Genomic DNA, 24,975 nt, shown 5'->3' with positions numbered 1-24,975 from the left:
GTTTAGCTCTTCCAACATAAGTCTTATGGAATAAATGCATGTAGATTTGAAACAATGGTTTCTGAGATAGAAAGAAAATGCTGGAGAGGGTGATTTTTCTCCCTGCACTCCAAATATCAAGGAGAAAATTCAAAGAATCTACTGCTTACCTTCAGTCAATGCTCAGAGTTATCTACTCTGAAATATTTTATAGCTGTTACTTGCTGAATTATTTGTTTTATGTTGGAAGAAATTTGTGAAAGTGGGATATGACATAGCTAGATATTAATTCTAAAAGTAGGGGTAAACACTATCTAAACATAAGAGGAATAAAATGCAAATAGAACATGTGATAATCCAACTTGAAACTCGGATTTTGAACCTTGGTGCTTATAGAAAACCAGAAAATATTTTCAAAATGTACACAGAAAATGTCTAATTTGAAATTTATGGATTATGCCTTAAAAAATCTATGATGATTCCTGTAATTAATTTTGTTATACTTTTCTGTTTTTTTCAATTAACTTCTCAAATTCAGAATGGTGTTATACTGAGGTATTAATATGACACTTGTTCAATGAATTTTAAAATCTATAAAAAAAAAAACCTTTGTGGCCAGTATATAAAAATAAAGAAAAAATACACATAAATAAGAGAGAATCTAGGTAAACATCAAGTGTTTGTATTTGGAAATGTTATCTTTTTCACTATTATTTTTCTACTAATTGTAAATACTTATTAGTCTTTATTAATTTTTACAGAGAATTTTATTTTTCTAGGTAGATCATGGATGCTGATATGATGCTAATGAGGGGTATCATTAATCTCTGTACATCTTGGAATCATCCCAAGATTTCTGAACCAAGGGTCAAAAAGGGGAAAATAATATACAGATATTGCTTTACTTAACATACTACATGTTTTTAATTGAGTAATTCAAAAAGTAATTGTAATAGCAGTAGTTGTAATCAGCAGGTTATACCTGATTTGTAAAATTTATTTTTTAAAGAGAAAACAGCTAAAACCTACTAAATGAAACTAGCTTTAAACCTGCCAAATGGAAACTATACTAACACTGAGACTCAATTTAGGAATAAACTTAGAATGGCCTAACTTCCTTGACTGCTGGTGATATAGTGACCTTGAAAATGGACCAGTCTCCAAGTAAGCACTTAGGCATTCTCTATGGTCTTTACCTTTTTACATGCACCTAATGGTGTACTCTCTACAACCAACTTGAGGCTCAAGAAGGATTTAAAAATTCTATGGAAATAGAAAAGGTAATTTCTCAGTAAACAAAACAAAACAAATTCACACCCCAGTTACATGGTGTCATTATCAGCTGGATGGATATTATAGGAAGTAGCCTCAAGGAAGACTTCCTCTGACTGACAATGCTGTGACAATTCCTGTTTGGTAGAGCCTTTTTCACGTTGCTGACTTCTTACATAGTTTGCCTCCTGTGCAGAAATTAGCACCCTCTGCTCATGCCTGCTGGCATCCCTCTTACAGTCCTTTCCTCAGGTTGTACAATGACACACTCCTACTGCTTTTGATTATTATATATTTTATCTCTTTGTAGCTTTAGTTCAGCTTCAGTACTCATGGTCTCAGATGCTTCAAGATTCTAAATTTGCATGTATTAGCATCAATACCCACTGCTCAGTAACTCATCCAATTGATTGTATCCCATTCAAACTTTTAGAAAGAAATTTATTTTTACCAGATTTGCTTTCCTCGTAAAGTCATGACATACATCCCAGTATATTGCATTTTTTCTGAGTGCATTACAAGTGGCTTCTCCAATGTTTTATATTGATTCTAAGTTTAATACTGAAAATAAAATACACACCAGTAGGGAAACTCCAGTGAAAGGAGGCCATATTAAGAGTGGGTATCCTGCATGGCATATCTAATTTACTTAGATAACTGAAGGAAAAGAGTGGGAAGTACCTTTGCAATAATAAATTGAGGTCAAAAAGCTGGTGACTTTGAAAGTCATGCTAATTCATTATGGCTTTATTTGGTAGTAAAATTTGTGAGTATGTAAATATTGTGATCAGAACTCTGCTTTAGAAAAGTTGACCTAAGATTGAAGATGTAATGGAAAGAAACTGCAGATAGAGAAATCAAGGTAGCACATATCCAGGAGAGATAAAGTGTTGCATTAGAGAGTGACTGGATACAGAATTGTGTACTAATAAGGTAGATTGATCTTATAAATGTGGTGATAAGATGGCTTGAGAGAGTAATATGTATGAGCTATAGGAAACTATATGCGCCTCATGTTCATTCTTTTTTGTTGTTGTTCATTCTTTATCTGTGTCTGCTTCACCTCTAGGAAGTTTCTGTATTTTTTGCTGATCTCTATACCATGCTGAATTAGCCATTTTCTTATATTAAACATGACTGCATCCATAGTCAGAAAAAATACAAATAACAATGTATTGAGCTCATCCACATTTCTTGATAAGGGTATGTTTCCAAACAATTGTATGAACACATTGTCTCATAAAAAAAAAAAAAAATTCCTGTTAGGGAAGTGAAAATATTGAATCAAATTCAGTCACATCCCTTCTTTCTTCAAAAGCCCTAGACCTCGCTAGACATGATTGAGAAACTGATCTTTATCTTTAGATGAGCAGCATCCTTAACATGGCAGCAATACTTATGCCACGAGCAAAGATTACTGTGGAATAGGATTCATTGCTTAAGATGTGGGATGCTAATTAAGGTGAGTTTTAATCTTTTCTGAGTTTATCCTGCCAATTAAGAACTTCACCCTGCCTTTCAAAGGAGTTGAAAAATTCTGTCTTCTGTAAGAAAGATGTTTTCACAAAGTCTTATATCATGTTCTAAATTCTGGTGAACATTTTGTTGAACCTTGTGGATGACATTCTCACATCTCTGTGATCTTAGTTCATGAAAGAAAAAGCCAGAGCAGAATGCTTCATCAGCTAATCCTCACATTTTACTTCCACACCCATGGGAGATATTCTCATTTTAGCTGACAGCTGTAAATTTTTATAATCACCATGTGATATCTAGTACTTGCAGTTTGCTGGCCACTTTGTCAGCTGCATTGACATTTGATAGCCAGGATATATCTAAAAGGACTTTTCAGGGAGATTGGTACTTTTTTCCTGCTGTCTTGAAGCAACACTGTGGTAGGACACTCAAATTCTGCAAAACAAGCAGACTGAGCCCTGTCAAGAGTAGTTCCATTGCAATCAATTATATTTGTCAACAAGAACATTAGAGTATGACCCATGCATGGTAAACAATGCATGCACATCATTCTCACAGAAACATCGTGTGAAACAGGGTCCACGGGAAATTGAAGATCTCAAAAATGTTTTGCATTTTCTTTCGTGAATTATGTAATACCAAATCGGACTTTTCTCTTTGCATTCCAGAATAATTTGCCCTCTCCAATACCCAAGTAGAGTTAGAATGTCTCTGTCAGCCAACTTTCAGGTTTTATCTCAACAGGTTTTCTCAAACTTACCATGTACTATTTTTATTTAGGAAATGTTTGTAGATAAGTGCGAGCAAGACACACAAATATAATTCCTGCCCTAAAAAGTGTTAAAAATCATTTGGAAATATTTTCTCCCAGTTTCTCGCTTTTCTATTCATCCTCTTAACAAAGTTTATAATTTTCATGATGTCCAGTTGTGAACTTGTGTTTGCATGAGTCATGAATTTAGCGTCAAGTTTAAGTATATTTTTTGTCTACTCCTATGTTTTCTTCTTTTCTAAACATTAGATTTCTACTTACATTTAACTTCATGAACAATTTTGAGTTAATTTTTGTGTAAAATATGAAACTTAGGTGAGGCTTATTTTTTACCTACAGATGTCCAATTGCTTTAGCACAATTTGTTGAAAAACCCATCCCTTCTCTTTTAAATTGCTTTTGGACTTTTGTCATTTAGGCAAATTTTTGTGAGTCAATTTCTGAGGTCTCTATTCTGTTCCATTCATCTGTATAACTATCACTCTGTAACTACCACACTGTCTTGATTTGCATCTGGAATATTTGAAGAAATTCCAAATCCAAAATTTAATAAAAACAACAATCAAATTAAAAATTAGAAAAATATATGAACATACATTACATTGAAAAGAATACATACATGACAAATAAGCAGTTGAAAAGATGTTCAACACCATTAGTCATTAGGAAAATGCTAATTAAAACCTCAATCCAATGCAAATTAAAACCACACATAACAGAATGGCTAAAATAAAAAAAAAATAGTGGTTACTCCAGCAATGGCAAAGATGAAAAGAAAATTACTACACATTGCTGTTGGGAATGTAAAATATTACAGACACATTGGAAAAGAGTTTAGTGGGGCTTTTTTTAATCTAACAATAAACAGTAATTGAAATATTGGGCATTTATCCCAGAGAAATAAAAACTTACATTCACACATATTTGTGTGTGATGCTCATAGAACCTTTATTTGTAATGGCCAAAACTGGAAACGGCCCGAATATTTCTCAATGGGTGAATGATTAAACAAAATGTGGTACACCCCTACCGTGAAATACTACTCAACAATAAAAAATAACAAACTAATGCTATGCACACAATTTGGAGGAACAGCAAAAGAATTACACTGCATGAAACAAAAGGCAATCTCAAAATGATACACACTATGTAATCCCATCTATACAATATTCTTAAAATGGCAAGCTCATAGAGATGAAGAAGAGATTGGTGTTTGCCAAGGTTTAAAGATGGAAGGTAGATGGGTGTTGTGATGATGCCTGGGTATGGCTAAAGGAAAAGTACCAGAGGGCGTGGGATAACAGTATAGTTCTGTGTCTTGCGCTTTAGTGACTTAAATCTATAAATGCGTTTTTATTGCAGATAAACACACACACACACACACACACACACACACACACACACATACAATTGAGTGTACATATGCATAACTGGTGAAATCTGTAGATCATACTAATATCTATTTCCTGGTTATGATACTGTATTATAGCTATGCAAGATTAGTGAACGCTAGGTCAGTGGTACACAGGATCTCCCTGTACATTTCTCTGCAACTTCTTGTCAATCTGTAATTATTTCAAGATAGACATTTAAAAAAACACTAGAACAATAAGCTTCCATGCATTACTTCAACAGCAGGCAAAACTAATCTATGGTTACATGAGTCAGGAAAGTGCATGTTCCTGTGGGAGGGGACGTAAGAGTGCTATAGACCAGGAAGGTATAAAAGTAAATCTTACAGGTACCTGGAGATGATTTACATCTTGATATGAATGGTGGTTTTATTGGAGTATGCTAGGTAAAAATTCATCAAGATTACACTTAGATTAATATATTTCATTCACTTTTCTGTACATATGTTATCTCAACAAGCTTTAAAAACCAGCTTATCTAATTAAAGTGATATGGCAACAAGAAGATACATAAACAAAAGAATAATAAGTAGTTGCAGTGCAATATATGCTAAATAAGCTGTGCAAAGAGAGAAAAGAAGGAAAAAACTCATTGGCACAGTGTTCATGGGAAACATAAAATTTGTCCTGTGACTGAAAAAGTTGTAGGATTACATAGCAAGACATCAGAGGAAAGTTGAAGGGCTTAAAAACACATGACAACGATCTTGGGCTAGGCTAAAAGTGAGGGCTGTGGTCTCAAAAGTTACTTATAGGTGATGATGATGATAATGATGATAGTGTTAACTCATATACACAGGAACATTTAGTTTAACATTCCATAAATGCTGCATGCAATGATCTCATTTAGTCCTCAAAACAAGTATATACCATTTTTCAGAGCTTCCCTCTCCCTACTGAGTGGGACTTAACCTCAGTGTAATAGAAAACCTCTAGCTAAACTTTGTATGAGGAAGATTTAGTTACCATTTTCCCTAAAATGATACAACATTTACACTAGGGAGAATAAAAATATAAAAAGAGGAGTTGGTGATTGAAAGTGATTGCAAAAAGTGATACCTAGAAACATGATGATAAAAGGCTGTTGTGTATAATGTTACTGCTCCTGTCTTGTAGACTACTACTCAAAGGGACTGTGCGCAGCAGTAGGAACCAATTAGGAGAACTAGAAAGATGCAGTATACTAGTGATTGCATGTCTGTTGGTCACAGATTGTTTTACTGGAATTTGAAATATTTGAAGTTGATGTAAATTTGTACATAAAAGGAAATATTATCCTTATCCTCCAAGCTATCATATAACTTGAAAAAATTGGTAAACCTAGGCATTAAAAAATAGCGGTTTTTATGTCATGCGACTTTTTGCATTCAATAATCTTAAAATAAGCATTGGTCTCGTCTTCCATTTTAAATTTTTTTAATGATTGTTTATTTTGAAAAAGAGAGAACAAGGGAGAGTGGGGGAGAGGCCGAGAAATTGGGGGAGAGAGAATCCCAATCCAAGAATCTGTGCTGTCAGCACAGAGTTGGATGCTTAACTGACTGAGCCAACCAAACTGTCCCTACTCTTCTTTTTAAACACAATATATAATGGCTCATAAAACATTGATATTTACGTCTCTCTACTGTAACACTTCATCAAAAGCAAGCTCTTCCACAAAATTATTGATAGACTCAGTCTAGCTATACAATTCCATCATCCTCTCTGGACCTAAGGTACCACATCTTGGCACCACATCACAAACAGTAAAGGAGAAAACCTGTAAGACGTATAGGTCTTTAAGCATATAACATAAAACTATTCATTACTTTTCTACAAATGTCATTGGCCCAACTTTATTTATGTGGCCCAGATCCAGTCACGTGGCCATATAATGCTGTGCGGGACCTGAGAAATGTGCTCACTGACTGAGCATTCAAGCTTCCAGTCAAAAGTAGGAGTCTTTTTTTTTTAATGGTAGAATAGATATCATTGACATTAGTAGTGTCCATGAGAATAATATTTTTCATTACAACTATAGTAATCCTAAGGTCTGGTTTACTTTGGAGAAATAGTCCTCAAAATGTTCTGTTGGGTAGTGGTTTCTTGAGAAATTAATTGCCAACACATGGGTAAAGAATTCCATGGTGAGACATTTGGGAAATATTACTGGAAAGAAAAAAATGAATATCTTTCTGCCTGATTCTTGTAAGGACTTATCTGCTATTGTGTATTTATAACCTTCCTAAACTAGAGTGATATGAGCATATTTTCTTCAGAAAATTTCTGGAGGAGAATTTAATAAAAATAGTATTTTAGAAATAAAACAATGGGAAAATTGAAATAAGGTTTATTATATTTTAATGATATCTGAATGACAGTAGCTTCTTTATCCCTATATTCATATCACCTCTTAGTATTGTACATATGGTAGATATATTTCCCTTCCAATCATTCAACATTATAATTTGGTTAGGCAAAATTCAAATAAGTGCATTAATCTTTATGGAAGGTATGAAAACATTTGAGTTTGCAAACATATTATGCAATACTAGAATTCCACAAGGATAGAAATATATTTTGTGCTAACATTATTATTATTTTCTGTGGTATCACCAACACCTTGAGTGATGCCACATACTTTGGGGAGGACTCAAATATTTGTGAAGGAAATTAATTCCACAGGAATTAGCCCTAAAAGACATACTATAAGCCACATTGATGGGTGTTAATTAATAATTTCTTCAGTAATTGAAAATTAATGTTTCTGTTTCAATTATGTCAGGACAAATGTGTATCCACACAAAGTTTGCTGAATTGCATCACTGAGTTGGTATGACTATCTAAAACACTGGAAATTTTATGTACCATTTTAACTCTCCTCAAACTGTTAATTATTGTGGGGTTTGTACAACCATATAGAACTCTTTTTTTATTTTTATTTTTTTTATATTTATTTATTTTTGAGAGAGAGAGAGACAGAGTGTGAGCAGGTGAGGGGCAGAGAGAGAGGGAGACACAGAATCAAAGCAGGCTCCAGGTCTGAGCTGTGAGCACAGAGCCCAAGATGGGACTTGAACTCATGAGCTGTGAGATCATGACCTGAGCCGAAGTCAGACACTTAACCGACTGAGCCACCCAGGCGCCCCCATATAGAACTTTTTTGAGGGAACAACAAATAAATCAAATGTCTTGTTTTCAACAAGGGAATAGCTCTTTGAGAAGGTCCTAGCTAGGTTATAAAGATGTTTCTCAATTCTATAGCCTCTTATTAACTGCAGCATGTGCCCACAGTACCCCGCAACTTTACTAAAAAATGAGGTTTTTCTAACTTCAATACAGTGTTAATGAAGTACCTGTTATTACATTTGAATACATTTATTTCCTGATTAGACTTTAAAAAAGAGTTTTCTCACGCTGCCTGGGTGGCTCATTCGGTTTAAGCATCCAACCAGCTCAGGTCATGATCTCCTGGTTCACAGGCTCGAGTCCCCTGTCAGGCTCTGTACCCACAGTTCAGGGCCTGCAGCCTGCTTCGGATTCTGTCTCAATCTCTCTCTGCCCCTCCCCCACTGGCGCTCTGTCTCTCTCTGTCTCTCAAAAATAAATAAACATTAAAAAAATTAAAAAGACTTTTCTCATTTTGGACTTCATCTATTTATTATTCCTTTGATCCACCCTACCTCATCATAAGTGTCTCACCATTTGGTCTTTACCCCACTTACATATGAGTGTTTGGTCATCTGAATATTTTTGACCAGGTCATTGTAAATACAGGATTTTTTTTTCCTTCAACGATGTTATTCTGAAACACTTTGCTCCTAATCTTTCATTAAAGAAGCTTTTGTTGCTGCTAGAGAATCTCCGTGTCTCTCATTTCCCTTCTTATTCCAAAAATGAGTCAAAATAATTTTGGTCTTAGGGTTTTGGGTGTGAAAAAAAGATACATGGAAGGACAGAAAGGAATATTCTGTGTTTATCAGCAGTAATACTTTTTAAGCAATAATATATACTTTTATTAATGTATACATGGGATAAGATTATGAACTTAAAAAATAAAAACAAAGACTAAATAATCCCATACACAGTAGTTTAAGAATCACCTCTAAGGACTGAAGAGAAGCCATAAGGGAGATTAAAGAAAAGAAGAATGAGTTTATTAAATGAACTCCTTTTCTTTTATTAAAAAAAAGAGATCTAAAATAAAATGATCAAATGAGTATTTGGTCATTCCAGACGGTGAACTGTAAATGACTTTCTATACCTTTGTCTAAACCTTTGTGTTTAAACCTTTGTTTTCTAAATGTATTAAAATTACAAAAGCAAAATCTACTTCTGTGTGGCTGTTAAACTTGGCCTTGAATTTATAAAATTCTGAGACTTTATAAGATTCTAAAATTTCTAAAACTGCTAGTAGCTGTTCATAGTTAATCATCTTAAATGTTAGTATTATACTCATTTTATTTATAAAAAGTATGCAACACCCTTCCTCTGATTATTGCCTCTTCCTGTGATACCACTACTAAGGTACTACTAGCTCAACACATGCATGGCGGCAACTTCAGGCTTTGCTTTATGTCTTCTGCTTTTTTTCCTCCCCTCTTCTCAGGATATACATCCCTCCTTTTGCAACAGAAGCATGCTCACCGGACTTTAGTAATTTTCCGAAATGTCTCCTTTGTCAGCATCGGCACCGCCACCACCACAATGAGAAATTTGTTTGTATTTTTTGTTTGGTTACAACTGCACAAAGTTCTGTGCTTTTACACACAGTATTTCCTCCATCTGGATTAAAGGTCCCTCTATTATTTACATAGAATCACCTTTACGTTAAATCTCATTTTAGAGTCAGCCTTCTCTAGAGAGCCTTCTCTGGTGTCTCATCAACTCCATTTCTGCCCCATTCTACCTTGTACAAATTCCTATTGCTACAGAGAAATGGCCACTTTAAAGAGATTGATGTCACCCTAAAACTATATACTCATGGGACCCAGAGCCCCTGGATTGAGGCCCACTTTATGCACTATATTTACAACAGGTAAAAGCAGATATTTTCAGTTAAAAAAAGTGTTTCTTTTGTGGTTTCTGCTACTTAAAAGGTGAGTAATTTGAAAGAGCTACTCAAACCTTATGAACAGTGATATCTTCATCTACAAAATCACAGTAAGAAAATATCCTTTACAGCATTTCTGTGAGGATTAAATAAGATGAAGAACATGCCATGTCTATCATAGTTTCCCTCCTAGAGGTGCTCAGTACATAAAAGTTATTTTCCTGCATTGTCAATAACCATTCTACCTCCATGCATACCAGACAGATTTGGTCTTAGAAATCCCTGACTGTTGTCCAAGAAGCCACTACTTAAACTTTGTGCAGAAAAAAAAAATTATGTTTTATTTCCCCAGACATTGAGACAGGTAAAACGGTGTTACAGCCTGACTGTTCACATCCTCCCCAAAATTTATATGTTAAGTCCTAATCCCCAAGGTGATGATGTTTAGTGGTGGGATCTTTGGGAGGTAATTAGGTTTAGATAAGGTCACAAGGATGAGGCCCCTGCGATGGTATTAGTGCCCCTATAAGAAGAGGAAGAGACGAGAGTGTGCTCTCTCTCTCTCTCTCTCTCTCTCTCTCTCTCTATATATATATATATATATGCAATGTGACGACACAGAAAAATGGTAGTCATCCGGGAGATAGGAAGAGTGTCCTCATCAGGAACGAAATCAGCTGGTACCTTGATCTACCAGAGCTTCCAGAACTGTGAAAAAATAAATGGCTACTGTTTAAATGATACAATCCATAGTATTTTCTTACAGCAGCCTGAGCAGCCTATGACAAAGAGGGAACAGCCCCTTAGATAAAGTGCCCATACTGTTCTCAGAAGTTTTCTTAAAAATGCAAGGACATAAGAATAATAAAATAGACTCTGTAATCAGGGCTCATCTGGGATTGGAAAAAGGAAATATGTACTAGGGAATGAAAAGAGAAGAAACAGGATTCTGAGGAAGGTTTGTCCAAAGAGCTTTATATATAAATGCAATTTTATATATAAATGCAATTATATATAATGCATCACATTAATGGCTTTGCTAGATCAGTGGCTAAAGGTATTTTTTTTTCAATATGATGGAAGAAGAGAAGATTACAAAAAAATTTTCATTTGAAATCCCACTACAATGAGGCCATTTTTTTTAAATTTCTGAATATAGTTGACACACAATGTTACATTAGTTTCAGCTGCACAACTTCTCCATACGTTATATGGTGTTCACCATAAATATAGCTACCATCTGTCACCATACAATGTCATTGACTGTATTTCCTGTGCTGTGTCAAGCCATTGAACATTTTAATGTTCAATATTTAGTGGCCTTCTCAGGCTCTGCAGTAGGACAGATGGTTCATGTTAGTACTGTGGACTTTTTTATTTTTAATACTTTAACACAGCACTGAACTTGGACTGAGAATTCCTAAATCCAAGGAATGAATTATTTACTCATATATTAGACCTTGAGCTAATTTTCTCATTAGTAAAACATGGATTACAATGCCTACTTCAATAGTGGTGCTATACTGAGGAAATGAAATAATAGATTTGAAAAGTCACTGCGAACTTTAAAGCACATAATTATACATTATTATCATTATTACCATCATCATCATCATCACCACCATTAAGGTGTATTCTTAGGTCACAGCTAAGATATAGTTCTGTAGATGGTGTAGAAGACCTTGATGAAATTTTTCCTTTTAGGCCTGAAGCTCCCTCTCATTTGTATTGAATGCCCCCCCCCCCTTTTTATTCAGGTAAACATAGAAATAATAAGTCATGACTTTGTACATTATTTTCATTAGGTCACATCAAGATTCATGTCCATTTCTTTCAGAAAAATGGAACCGTACATTTTTGTTAGAAACAGAACATGTAAAAATTTTCAAAGTTCCTATGAAAGACCTCTGTATGACAAAAACAGAAAAGACTACACCTGTTAACCTGCACTGTATAAGATAGGATTGTGATTTAACCTTTTTTCTAATCATTTCTGCCTCAGCACAGCTTATAGGAAGTCCAGAGCACCCTTCTTTTCTCGAAGAGGTATCAGGTATGAGGAAGAATCTGGGTCTGCCACCAAAAACTGTGAGTGATCTAGACTTACTCAGATACCTAAGGAAGGAAAAAAATCTCACAAGAATTTTGAAAACTCTGATAAAATATAAATTTTGTACAATACTGTTTAGTGTAAAATTCAAGGGAAGTTACCCTTGAAAAAGTCTCTCAAACTGTAGGTGTTCTGAATATTTCTTGATTCTTATCTTGAAAAAAAAAAACTATAGTTTCATTGCTTCATACACTAGTGGCATTAATTATCTCACGTGAGACTACTGAAGGAATGTTTTGCATTAAAAAATAATTTATGGAAATTACATTATATAGAATGGTAATGCAGTTTATGTATTTAATGACTAAAATAAGAGCCCACAGTCCAATCCAAATGTGTTCATGCTCATAATTGTTAAACAAAAATTCACTCTGAATTGCAAATACTTGTATTTTTATTCTACAATTCATTAATATGTTGGGGAAGCTTATAGGGGTAGAATTCCATTATGATGAAATGCAGTACTTGCACACTGCTGTGTTGTTATAGGCTTATCTTATAATGAATCTTTTATTTGATATCAAATTTCCAGTCAGCCGAATTAGAGTAAAATTTGAATTGATGCCCAGTTTCTCTAATTCATTAGAATGGGAAAAAAAAAAAACCAGCTTTGAACTCAGAAGAGGAAAAAGGGAAGCAGATCCTGTCATCTCTATGCAGTAAACTATGGAGAGAATTCTCTTCTTGCCAGTTTCCCTCTCACTCCTTTTCCGTTTTGTTTTATTTCCCCTGCACTCCTCTTACTGCTCTCTCTCCCTTTCTCTTTTGGCAAGATCCTGTAACATTCAGCGTGAATGTTACTTAAGTTTGTAGGAGGCTTTGGGGGGAATAAAATGGAAATGTGTGGCATTCAGGGGTATGTAAATTAATGGAGAATTAAAGAGTTAATGAAATCTTTGCTTCGACCTCTTCTGTCTCAACATTTCTGAAGTTGGACCCACTTGACTCTGGTAATGCAAATCACACTTATTTTTGGTTCTGAAAACGGCTGTTGCTGGGGTAGAGATCATAGAATCATCCACAATGTAATTTGATTCATTGTAGAGGGTTCAATTCAATCGCATTATTGGAGTTCACTCAGGATTGGACCTGCGCCCATGGTCAAAATAACTTGGTTATAAAGAACATTTCTTTGTAATGATGTTTGCTACAAATGGGTTTAAGGAAGGGAAGTGCACTCTTCATTATTTATGTGCTCGTTCAATATTTGGTTGTTCTTCATGTTCTTTATGTCAGGGATGATACATCTAAAATGATGCTAAGCTAAATGAAGTGCTTAAATAGTTTCAGATTTGTTTACAGTGTTGTTGAAGATGGTGATAATGGATACAATGATAATGCTAACAGTGAGGAAGATGACAATGACAAAGAAAAATACGTGGCAAACTCAAACAGAATACGGAGAACTGACTTCCTCAATGATCAGCTTTTAACTAATAAAAAGTATAACACTATATGGTTCTGCCTAGATTTGAAAACCCCAATCTTATGTGTAGAATGCTGACTAATTAGAGCTTGTGCCAATTTGTCAACTGTAATGATTATTTTTTTTCCAGAATGCCAATTATAATTTGTGTATTAGTTTCTAGGGCTGCTCAAACAAAGTATTGCAAACTGGGTGGCAATACAGAAGCTTATTCTCTCATAGTCTAGGAGGCTAAAGTCTGAAATCAAAGTTATCGGCAGGGTTCTTTCTAGAGAATTGAGGGAAAATTTGTTCCCTGTCTCTCTTAGCTTCTAGTAGTAGCTAGCAATCCTTAGCTTTCCTTGAATTGTAGACTCATCATTGCAATCTCTGCTCCATAATCACATGTCATTTAATCCCCCTGTGTGGATACACTTGAATCTTCTGCTACAGTTTCACAAATCTAGCAAACGTTACAAGTGTCCTAGGTCAGACAAAGAACTTCATCACTCAGCAATAGCAATAACCAATGTTATAAGCATTTTCTTGTACCAGTTTTCTTTTTTCTTTTTCTTTTTCTTTTTCTGTTTCTTTTCCTTCCTTCCTTCCTTCCTTCCTTCCTTCCTTCCTTCCTTCCTTCCTCTTTCTTTCTTCCTTCCTTCCTTCCTTCCTTCCTTCCTTCCTTCCTTCCTTCCTTCCTTTCTTTCTTTCTTTCTTTCTTTCTTTCTTTCTTTCTTTTCTTTCTTTCTTTCTTTCTTTCTTTCTTTCTTTCTTTCTTTCTTTCTTTCTTTCTTTCTTTCTTTCTTCTTTCTTTTCTAAGTAGGCTCCATGCCCAAATTGGGGCTCAAACCCACGACCCTGAAATCAAGAGTCTCATGTTCCACCAACTGAACCAGCCAGGTGCCCAATCTTGTAACAGTTTTCTGAGCCCTAAATTATACAGGGCAATTTGAAAGGAACCAGAGGGAAACTGGCCCAGAGTAGGTTGCATTAAAGCAGAGGAACTCAGACCTTAGAGAACCTAAGGGAAACTTGTATAATGTGCAGAGCGCATGGCTGCCCCTTGCTCAGGAAGGAGACACTACACCTCCATTCCAATGTTGTTTGCTATACACCCATCTCAAAAAGATATTCTAGAACAAAAGTGGTCTGGTCAAAAGATGTGGAAAAATTCAAGCGATCTCTGGAAAATTGTCACCTCTCAGTACAAACTGGGAATCTAGATTTGAGCTAAATGAGTAATTTTTAACACCAATCATGATTTCTGTGAATAAACTTCTCATCTTTGGCATAATTCACACAGGTTAGCTTTCCTCGTCCTCAAATTCAGTTCAGGGTAGCTCCATCTTGTGCGTGTTTAGGTTGATTTTCTTTCTCTTACGTCACACATTGATTCATCAGCAAAACCAAACGCTATACTTTCATAACATATCCAGATTTTGAACATTTCTCACTGTCTCTATGGCTACCATAGAGTGTAGCCAGTTTAGATGTTTAGCCAGTTTAGCCAGTGTAGATGTTTATATCTACTCAGCTCTCTTATCGTAATACCCTTAACGTGGTCTTTCTGATTTTGATCCCTTATAGTCTACTCAATAGTAACCAGAGTAATCTTTTTAAATATTTAGTCAGGTAACAGCACTCCTCTGCACTATATTCTCTGGTGACTCCCAGTCTCACGTGAGAGTAAATCCTAAATCTTAAATGTGTTTTTTGTTAATGCTTATTTATTTTTGAGAGAGAGAGAAAGGGAGAGAGTGCAGGGGAGGGGCAGAGAGAGGGAGATCTGAAGCAGGCTCTGTACTGACAACAGAGAGCCCAATGTGGGTCTCAAACTCACGAACCCTGAGATCACAACCTGAGCTGAAGTCGGATGCGTAACCAGCTGAACTGCCCAGGCGCCCCAATCCTAAATCTTTACAATGGCCTATGCAGATCTCCATGATCTCCTGATCCCTATTACACTGCTGCCCTTATATTTTACAACGTCCTTACTGGCAGAATTATAGCTCCAGGTCTCTGAAGGTGCCAGGTTTGCTATGACAGGTATTTTGTAGTTGTTATTCCTCTGGCTGGGGTTCTTTTTTCTTCCCCCCACCAGGTATCCATAAAGATCTCTCACATTGCCTATAGAACTTTGCTCAAATATCCCCTTTCCTAGCTGTCTTATCAGTATTATAAAAATCAACATTTTACTTGCTTCATTACCCGGGTCTTCTAATCCTTTTTTTTCCCTTTTGTTTTTCCTCTCTTTTTTTTTTCTCTATGCCTGACATTACATATACAGTAGAATGTAGTGCTGTTTGCCTATATTTGGTGTCGCTCACCTGAGAACAGAGCCAGTAAAAAAAGCTCCAGCATCCCCTTGTTCCAAATAAAGAATTCCAATAGACATTCCAGGTGCTTCTCAGGGGCTGCTAGCAGAGGTATTGCAAATCCCCATTGCCCAGAGAAGCAACCCCTATGGGACACCAGCATATTGGCTTTTCTTCCTTCCCTGACTCAGTCTCTCCACTGCTTTGTTCTGGCTTTCTAGAGGAATATCCTCCATAAACTACCTGAAACCAAGTCATTATCTCAGGTTCCATTTTTATGGGGAACCAATCTGAGAGATCATGATCCCAATTTTCCATTAGCTTCTTTTTTTTTTTTTTTATAAATTTTTTTTTCCAACGTTTATTTATTTTTGGGACAGAGAGAGACAGAGCATGAACGGGGGAGGGGCAGAGAGAGAGGGAGACACAGAATCGGAAACAGGCTCCAGGCTCTGAGCCATCAGCCCAGGCGCCCCTCCATTAGCTTCTTTAAAGCTCTATCTCTTCTGTTACCATGTATCAGTAGGAGTTTTATACCACCCCACTCAACTTAGAAAAATGTGGTTGCTTTGGCTAAGAAATCTTAAGAGTCAGCATATATTCTGCTACAGTCTCATTTTCCACACTGAGGACAAGCACAAATATTGCAGATAGAGGCTGCTCTGTCAGTTTGGCTGCTAGAGGAAAGGTCATTTGAAGGACAGGTGTGGCCATCTGTGATAGACATGTAACACAGGGGAAAATCCTCTACCGTTTTTAGTTATAGAGATTTTGGGTTTTGCTTGATTCCACAGCACCAAAACCTAGTCTCTCCTGCCTGATGGATCTTATAATTTACTCAGCTATGTATTTACTAGTTGTCTTCTCCTCATGATAACGTAAGCTCCATCAGACAGAGAATTTTGCTCTTCTGTCTGTACTCTATACCCTCTACCTAGAACAGTCCAAGGCACAGAGGACATACACATCTATTGAAAAGGTTATGCCAAAGCCTAGTCAACTCATTGTCCCTCAAACCCAACTGATGAACTCCAAAAATTGATGGATCAAATATAACATTTGATCATGCTATCCAATATAAAATGTGATCATGTTATCCTCTAACTCAGAGTTTTCAACCAATTTAAGGCAATTTAAGGCAGTTAGGGTTGCCAGAAAAAATACAGGATGCCCATTAAATTTGAATTTCAGACAAACAATACATAATATGGGACATACTTAAACTAAAAAAAAATGTTTTTTGTCCAAAATGCAAATTGAATTGATGTCTTATATTTATTTGCTATAGTGTTTATCTCTGTTTGCTAAATCTGGTAACTCTACCCCCAAGTGTCATTTGTCAATGGCTGGGAATATGTGAGAATGCCTACACACAAAGAAATAATTGGCCCACAATGTCAACAGTGCTGAGGTTGCAAAACCCTGTGACCTGGACCACTTCCCTTTTCTTTTCTGTGCATCTGATTTCTGCTCTATCCTTTGCCATTTGTCTTAGGTATAACTGGCTCCAAAAGGCTCTCATTTGCCTTTCAGAACTTTGTCTACATCACTCCCAGGTCTTCTTGTAATCACAGATAGCTTTCCATATGTATTTACAAATGGCATACAGTCAAAGCCCCAATGGTTTCTCAGATATCTGAAGAAAGACAAAAATCTATGTGTTTCTTTACATCTGAAGCATCTAAAACAATGCCAAGTATACGCAGATATTTAATAGGGGCTGAGTGAGAGTGAGTAAATGAGGACACGTAATGGCAGATCTATGAATTCCAAGGAAATACCACTTCCCTTCTGAGTCTGCGGGCCATTGACGGGCTGCTTCTTGTGGCCTAAGCAATGCAGTTACTCTATCGCCAGTTGAAATCATCTCATGACAGATATAGATGCACACATAAATTTGGTTTTAATTTAGTGGGTATATATGCTTTAGTTATGTATATGCAACGTATCAGCAATTACAGGTATTGATATGTGCCTTCTACATTTCAGAAAAATTACAAGAATAATAAGAGATAAAGGCAAATGGTTTTAAACACAAATACCTTCTAGACATTTTCCTTTAAACACAAATAACTTATAGACGTTTTCCCCTTAACTAAAATCACTACTAGAAACACATAAGTGCCTCAGTTGAAAGATATATATCTTTCAGAGGCAATCATCTAACTTTATTTCATCCTTACCTAGAATTTATTTTTTTGTATCAATTTGTTTGCATTCTAGTTGGTTAACATGCAGTGTAATATTAGTTCAGGAATTGTCACTTATAGATAACACTTACCCAATGATGGACCATCTTTTGCACTCTTCACTTTACTTGCTTATCATCTTCTCTATGTAGACTGACAGGTGTTTAGCACCTTCCCATGGCATCTCGTAAATTTTACCTAGGACCACCATTACATAATGAGAGGAATTTCAATACAAGATCTTTCAAAAATGCTTGTAGATATGGGGCACCTGGGTGGCTCAGTTGGTTAAGTGACCTATCTCAGCTCAGGTCATGATCTCACAGTTTGTGGGTTCGAGCCCTATGTTGGACTCCATGCTGACAGCACGAAACCCGCTTGGGATTCCCTCTCTCTCTCTCTTTCTCTGTCTCTCTCCAGTTCTCCCCCACTCGCACTCTCACTCTCCTTCTTTCTTTTTTTTATTTTTTTTAAATTTTTTTCAACGTTTTTATTTATTTTTGGGACAGAGAGAGACAGAGCATGAACGGGGGAGGGGCAGAGAGAGAGGGAGGCACAGAATCAGAAACAGGCTCCAGGCTCTGAGCCATCAGCCCAGAGCCCGACGCGGGGCTCGAACTCCCGGACCGCGAGATCGTGACCTGGCCGAAGTCGGACGCTTTAACCGACTGCGCCACCCAGGCGCCCCATCACTCTCCCTCTTTCAAAATAAATAACTAAACTTAAAAAAAAGATAAACAACATTTTGTATTTTAACTGTAGCCATGTCAATATCCTGGTTGTGACATCATACTACAGTTTGATAAGACATTAGTAATGGAGAAGCTGAATAAGATATGCATGGGAGTTCCCTTCATTAGTTCTTACAATTCCATGTGTATCTACAATTAACTCCAAATAAAAAGCTTAATTAAAAAAAACAAACTTAAGGTTTCAATTATATCTATAATGCTCTTTTTGTTACTTGATTTTAGAGTAATTTAGTGTCTAAAGCTTTTGCCAGATCAGGTGAAATGTCTTTGCAAAGTCAGTTCAATGAGATTTAATAAATACATATGCAGATATATTCTGTATATCACATAGGATGCTTGTTATTCATTCACTAACTCTATTTGTTTCTTCATAAAATAGCCATTTATTAAATGCTAACTAGATTCTGGTTCAATGTTGCTATGCAGAGAGGTATGTTCACACTGGTACAAGGTACCAGATATTTTGCCAGAATCAGATTGTGTATTATATTGTAAGCCTTGTTAAAGATTTTGAATACTTTTTCATTTCTTCTTTTTTTAACCAATTACTTTTTTCCATAACCTTACTGATGTATGATTGACAAATGAAAACTTTATATATTTATAGTGTACAATGTGCTGTGTGAAATGACTACCAACAATCAAGCAAATTAACCTATTCATCACCTTATATACTTTGTGTGTGTATATGGTAGTACGAACACTTGAGATCTACTCTCTTAGAAAATTATAAGTATACACTACAATATTGTTAACTCTAGTAACTACCATGCTGTACATTAGGTGTCTAGAAGTTAATTATTGAATTCTAGTCTATATACAATGGAATGTCAGTGATGATTCATAAAATTTTAAGGTAGGTATTAAAGACAGAATTTAAAATATGGACCTATTTGTTCCTATGAGAGGAACTAGAAAATGCATGGGGAATATAGAGCCTTAAACTATATTAGGTCTAACTTATAATTTTGTCAGTGACCACATCATAACGTGAGTATGTCAATCCTAGTCTCATGGTACCTCACCAAGGACTTGACAGTAAATTCAATGAATTGTTTGGTCAATTAGAAAAGGTAAAGGTAAAATATAAATAATCATGGGGAAAAAGTGTGAAAAATTGCAAATATCAGAAAATGATTTTACCTCATAGAACTGGCCTTTTCTCAGGAGTGTGCCACGCATGGAAGAGGGATCATTGTTTCAGTGGAAAAACATTCAGAAGTATCCCCTTGGATGACAAATGTGTGCTGAAAGCAAGAAAGATGACTTAGGATAATTAGATATATACACATATTGGAAATGAATCTTAATAATATATTTGTAACTCTAGGACTCCAGTGATTAAAATAGAATTAAAGAGTCTGTCTCCTGTTTAAAAAACCCATATGTGATTTTTTCAGACCCAGCCATATGAAATTATTAGGCCTTTACCTGGCCTCAAGAGGGAGGCTGCCCTCCTCACACCAGACTTGAAGCACAGCCAGGGCATTTCAGTCTCTGAAGACGGTTGCATTCCTGGACTTAGCCCCACCACCCCCTTGCCAGCCGTGTTCTTATGCATATCTGCAATGCTAGCCAAGCATCTTTATTCAGAGACCTCTTTATCTGGAGACTTCTGCCAAGGTTTTTGTCAGGAACATCTGAGGAGACTTTCTTATTGGGAGAAAGGGGAAAATTTGAAGGCACTTATCTACTCAGACTCAATAAACTAAGTACTTTTCCACTATGCTGATATCCTGACCTAAATCTAAACCCTCCACCCAGTTCCATTTCTTCCAACAGAATGACGTGGAATGCAGTTCCATGTGGAAAATGGAAGAGGAGAGGAGTTTAGCCACTTGCACATACAATCACACTAAGTGATTAAAGACTTGACTGCCATTCTGGCTTATTTTCACTGGCTGCTCACACAGCTGGCAGTTCGGCTCTTGTCTTAGTTCAGCTGAGCTGACGAGACTGTTTCTCTTTATTCCAGCCAGGTTAATTCTCTGTCCCAGTTTAGCATAAACTTTAAATGTCTGTATTTTACTGTTTTAAATTGATTTAAAATATATTTTAATCCTCTAGGTCCAACATAGGTTATATTTTATTACCTGACTTATTACCATAATAAATAAGACATTTTCTCTCTCTATCATTATGATGTTATAATATACCATACTTATTATTTCTAATATATAGTAGAACCTTTTAGAACATTGGCTTTGAAATGAATAGGTGTCAAATCTTAATAAGAATTATATGCAAATCCCATCTAGAAAATCATAAAAAGGATGAATATCATTTTTATATATTAATACCAATTTCTTTTTGTGGAATGGCTGCCTGCTTGTTAGAAATCTGTTTAAGAAAATCTCAAGCATATTAGAGATCTCTCAGGAAAACCTTTGTCATATTATAAAAGGGCATGAGGTATTATACAGAATATTTAGGTGATTTCATTTGCTATATTTTTTAGAGGCAGAGAAATATGATTAGGTAAAAATTTTAGGTCATATAGTGTTTACTACCTGTTTATCTGTCTAATGTTAATTAGTTTTCCTTGTATTACCCTAAGTGAGAAGGATTTAGGTCTTTTAATATATGACTAATATGATTAGGAATTTATAATATTCATTAAGATTCTGTCCTTCAATATGGGGTATCTTATCTCGGTTTTCCCAACACTTAATATAGCTCTTGGCATGATGTAGGTGTTCAAAAAATATGGACCGAATGTATTTAAAATAATTGAATTTCTTAATTGATTAATGTATCATTGGAGACCCAAAGCAAACAGGTAAGGTAGGTGTAGAATCTTGGAAATTGTAAGAAAAATCATAAAATTAAGCTGTAATTCTGACCTGGACATTCTAAATCTTGTGCATTTTTGCTCCAACAAAATTTCACCACATGTTTAATTAGTCACTTAGCATTTTCTATAGAAAGAGTCATCTCTGAAACAAGGATGGGGCAAAGGTTGACCATGATGGAGATCAGGGCTTTTACTGAATTTTCTCACTTGAGAAAGACTCTATTTGGGTGCATTGGAAATTTAACAAGCATTACACACACCTATTTAGAGAAAAAGGCAAAAAATACCATTTAAGGGGTGTCTGGGTGGCTCAGTGAGGTAGGCAGCCTACTCTTGATTTTCAGCTTAATGTCATGATCTCACCATTGGTGAGTTTGAGCCTCGGCCCCATTTTCAGGGTCCATAGCTTGGGTTTCTTTCTGTCCCTCTCTCTGCTCCTCCCCCTACTCTTGCACACATGCACACACTCTCTCTCAGAATAAATAAATAAACTTTAAAAAAATACCATTTACTATTCTGAGCAAGCTTTTTTTTTTAGCCTCAAGAGCATTATTATTGTTCATGCCATTCTTAACATTTAAAAAAATGAATTCATTTAATCTACTTTACTGATAACTACATGATGTAATTAAAATGACACCACATAGCTAAAGTCTTATCTATATAACACAAACGTGATAGGAAACACCAAGAAAATTTAGAAATTGTTATCTTACACATTTCTCAAAATGTTGTTTATGTTATTTAATAATAACCATGAAGGTGAATATGAACAAACTTTTTTCTTACTACCAATATAACTGAAGAATATTATCCTCTCAAAGCATTAGCGTGTATTCTTAAAGTTGAGTCAATATAAATGAAGAACAGCTATCTCATCTCCCCTGATTGCTGAAATTTTAGATAAAAAAAGAAATGATAGGCAGATAGTTTTTTTTAAATATATAAAAAGTAGAGACTTAGAATTAGGCATCTGTTCCTCTTTTTTATACTTAAAAGTACACCTTTGTTAGTTCACAACCTGGGGAGTTCTCAAGGTGAAATCTGAAATGGGCACCATATGCAGAAGGCAAGGAGAGACCAAAGACAGAGTCAGGTCACTCCAGATTCATAGGTGGAGGTGTTAATAAGCAAGCAAACTTACATACAAGGTTTGCCTTGGGCATCTACAAGATGAGTAGATCTCCACACCCACCCATCAGAATCTTAAAAGTTTATATAAAGGGCCGCCTGGGTGGCTCAGTCGGTCAGGCGTCCGATTTCAGCTCAGGTCATGATCTTGCGGTTTGTGGGTTCAAGCCTCACATCAGGCTCTGTGCTGACAGCTCAGAGCCTGGAGCCTGCTTCGAGTTCTGTGTCTCCTACTCTCTCTGCCCTTCCCCTGCTCATATTCTATCTCTCTCTCAAGAATAAATAAACATTTAAAAAGTTAAAAAAAAAGTTATATAGAGGACTTAATGGTGTTCACTCACATACTCAGTCCAAATAGTTTCAACAATACCCTTACTCCCTTAAAGCTATGTACTCAGAACAGCTCCCATTGTGGGAGCAGTAGGCAGAACGTATATTCCAAGAACAGGAAAGGGGGTGAGGAGACTCCTACTGCCTGGGGTCAGCTTACAGGTGAACAAGCCAGCATGTCCTCTCAATGACCTCCCCCAACATCATTAGATCCCTGAGCAGCTAGCCAGAGCTTCATAACAGAGTTATATATTTAAAAATGGTTTTAGAAGTCAATGTAATTTGAGTATTTATTAAATATTAACTTAAAAGCCAAGCTGTGGAAGCATTTTAACTGATCATTTCAAAATGTGTAAACAAATTTCTAAAGCAACTGTTCCCTAAACTGGCTTCAATCTCTATCTTCCAACATTTTTTACTAAGGTGTAAAATTCATAACAAGTTTCATGAGCTCTCACCCCATTAACAAATTATCATATTTCAAAATGGGTAGCAAGAACAGACGCATATAACCTAAATAGCACACTGAGGAGAGAACATTATTCTACAGCACGGCTGCTACAGTGTGTTCCACCCGATTCAGTTTTGTTTGTTAGTTGTACTCAATGTTAGTATCTGGAGGGTACTATAATATAGATGTTCATCAATCAACCAAAACAGTGTTGAAAAATTCATTTTATAAAAAAAAGTAGGGTAACATGCAATTAGTTAGCATAGGCATACTTGCAAATAAAATACACATAACACTGAATGACATATAATGGATTTCTTATCACAATGAATTTGGGAAACGCTTAAATTGTCTTTATTCTAGTTTAGCCAAAGATGTTTTAAAATATATTTGTAATGATGAAGGAATATGAAAGTTAATAGTATAGCCAAATATATAACTAAGGAGGCTAGTTCTGTACAGCTTGTTGTTCTAAGCTAGAATGCTAGTTATTTAGTAATGGTGTCAGTACTGAATATCACTAGCATAAGCAGTACTGCATTCTACTACTAGTGGTACTAAATAGTTCAAGTATTAGTACTAATACCAGTGCTTATCTTTTTGGGAAGCTTCCTATATCAGGGCACCTGTATTAACTTTGGATACTACACAAAGGAGCCATATTTTAGGTAAATGCTTCACTCAAGCTGACTTTCACAAAGGGAGCCTGCTTAGTTAGGAGGCTTCTGTCTCTTTAGAGCCAGGGAAGTAATAATGGGAGTAGCCTAGATGTAGAGAAGGTAGAATAAACACTTATTCTCTTGCCTTCCAAAAAGAGGAGAATCAGGTCAGCTGTCGGTTTCAAGCCTGAAGAGATGTCTTGTAGAAAGCAGAGAACAGCATGGACTGGATAGACTTCTGGACATTCTTTAGCATGTAGTTGGTGATCTGGAGAATTCTGCTAAGGCATCTGTGATTTGTGCCAACTGCCTTCTTGCTGAGCCAAGATGTCTCATTCCCCCCACCCCCCTGGGGAAGCAGATGAGGCTCAGGGCCTTGCTCCTTGGGAAATTCTCTTCTCTCTCTCCATCTTTTGGTATGTTGGCCATGGTACTATGCCAATAGTGTTTTAATTCCTGTTCCATCTATTCACAGGTGGCCTTGGACCCCACATAGGAATTGGGTGAGGGATGGAAAGGTATTATTCCTTGTAGTTGATCCTGATATTGTATGCATATAAGGAGACCTTTCCCTTCATTTTTTGTTTTCCCTCCCTCTCATTTCCTTCATCTGTTTTTATGTGATGGGGTTATTAAAGTATGGAGGACAGGGGTGCCTGGGTGGCTCAATAGGTTAAGTGTCCGACTTTGGCTCAGGTCATGATCTCGCAATCTGTGAGTTGAAGCCCTGTGTCGGGCTCTGTGCTGACAGCTCAGAGCCTGGAGCCTGTTTCCGATTCTGTGTGTCTCCCTCTGTCTCTGACCCTCTTCCGTTCATGCTCTGTCTCTCTCTGTCTCAAAAATAAATAAATGTTAAAAAAAATAAAAAATAAAATAAAGTATGTAAGACAAAGAGA

At 36.1% G+C, this 24,975-nt stretch overlaps 1 long non-coding RNA gene across 4 annotated transcripts in view; it reads right to left on the bottom strand.

Annotated features, from left to right (window-relative positions):
- Positions 1–16,238: 16,238 nt before the first annotated feature.
- Positions 16,239–24,975, bottom strand: part of LOC109496175 — a 593,347-nt gene continuing 584,610 nt past the window's right edge. For all 4 annotated transcript variants that reach the window (XR_006592547.1, XR_006592545.1, XR_006592546.1 and 1 more), the window contains 2 exons: positions 19,858–19,961; positions 16,239–18,160 (listed from right to left, as the gene is read on the bottom strand). This is a non-coding gene — a long non-coding RNA (uncharacterized LOC109496175). The remainder of the gene's footprint in view (positions 18,161–19,857; positions 19,962–24,975) is intronic.

This window comes from Felis catus, chromosome F2 (genome assembly GCF_018350175.1).
Source record: "Felis catus isolate Fca126 chromosome F2, F.catus_Fca126_mat1.0, whole genome shotgun sequence".
Classification (NCBI taxonomy): Eukaryota; Metazoa; Chordata; class Mammalia; order Carnivora; family Felidae; genus Felis; species Felis catus.
This window is presented reverse-complemented; position numbering and strand designations above follow the sequence as displayed.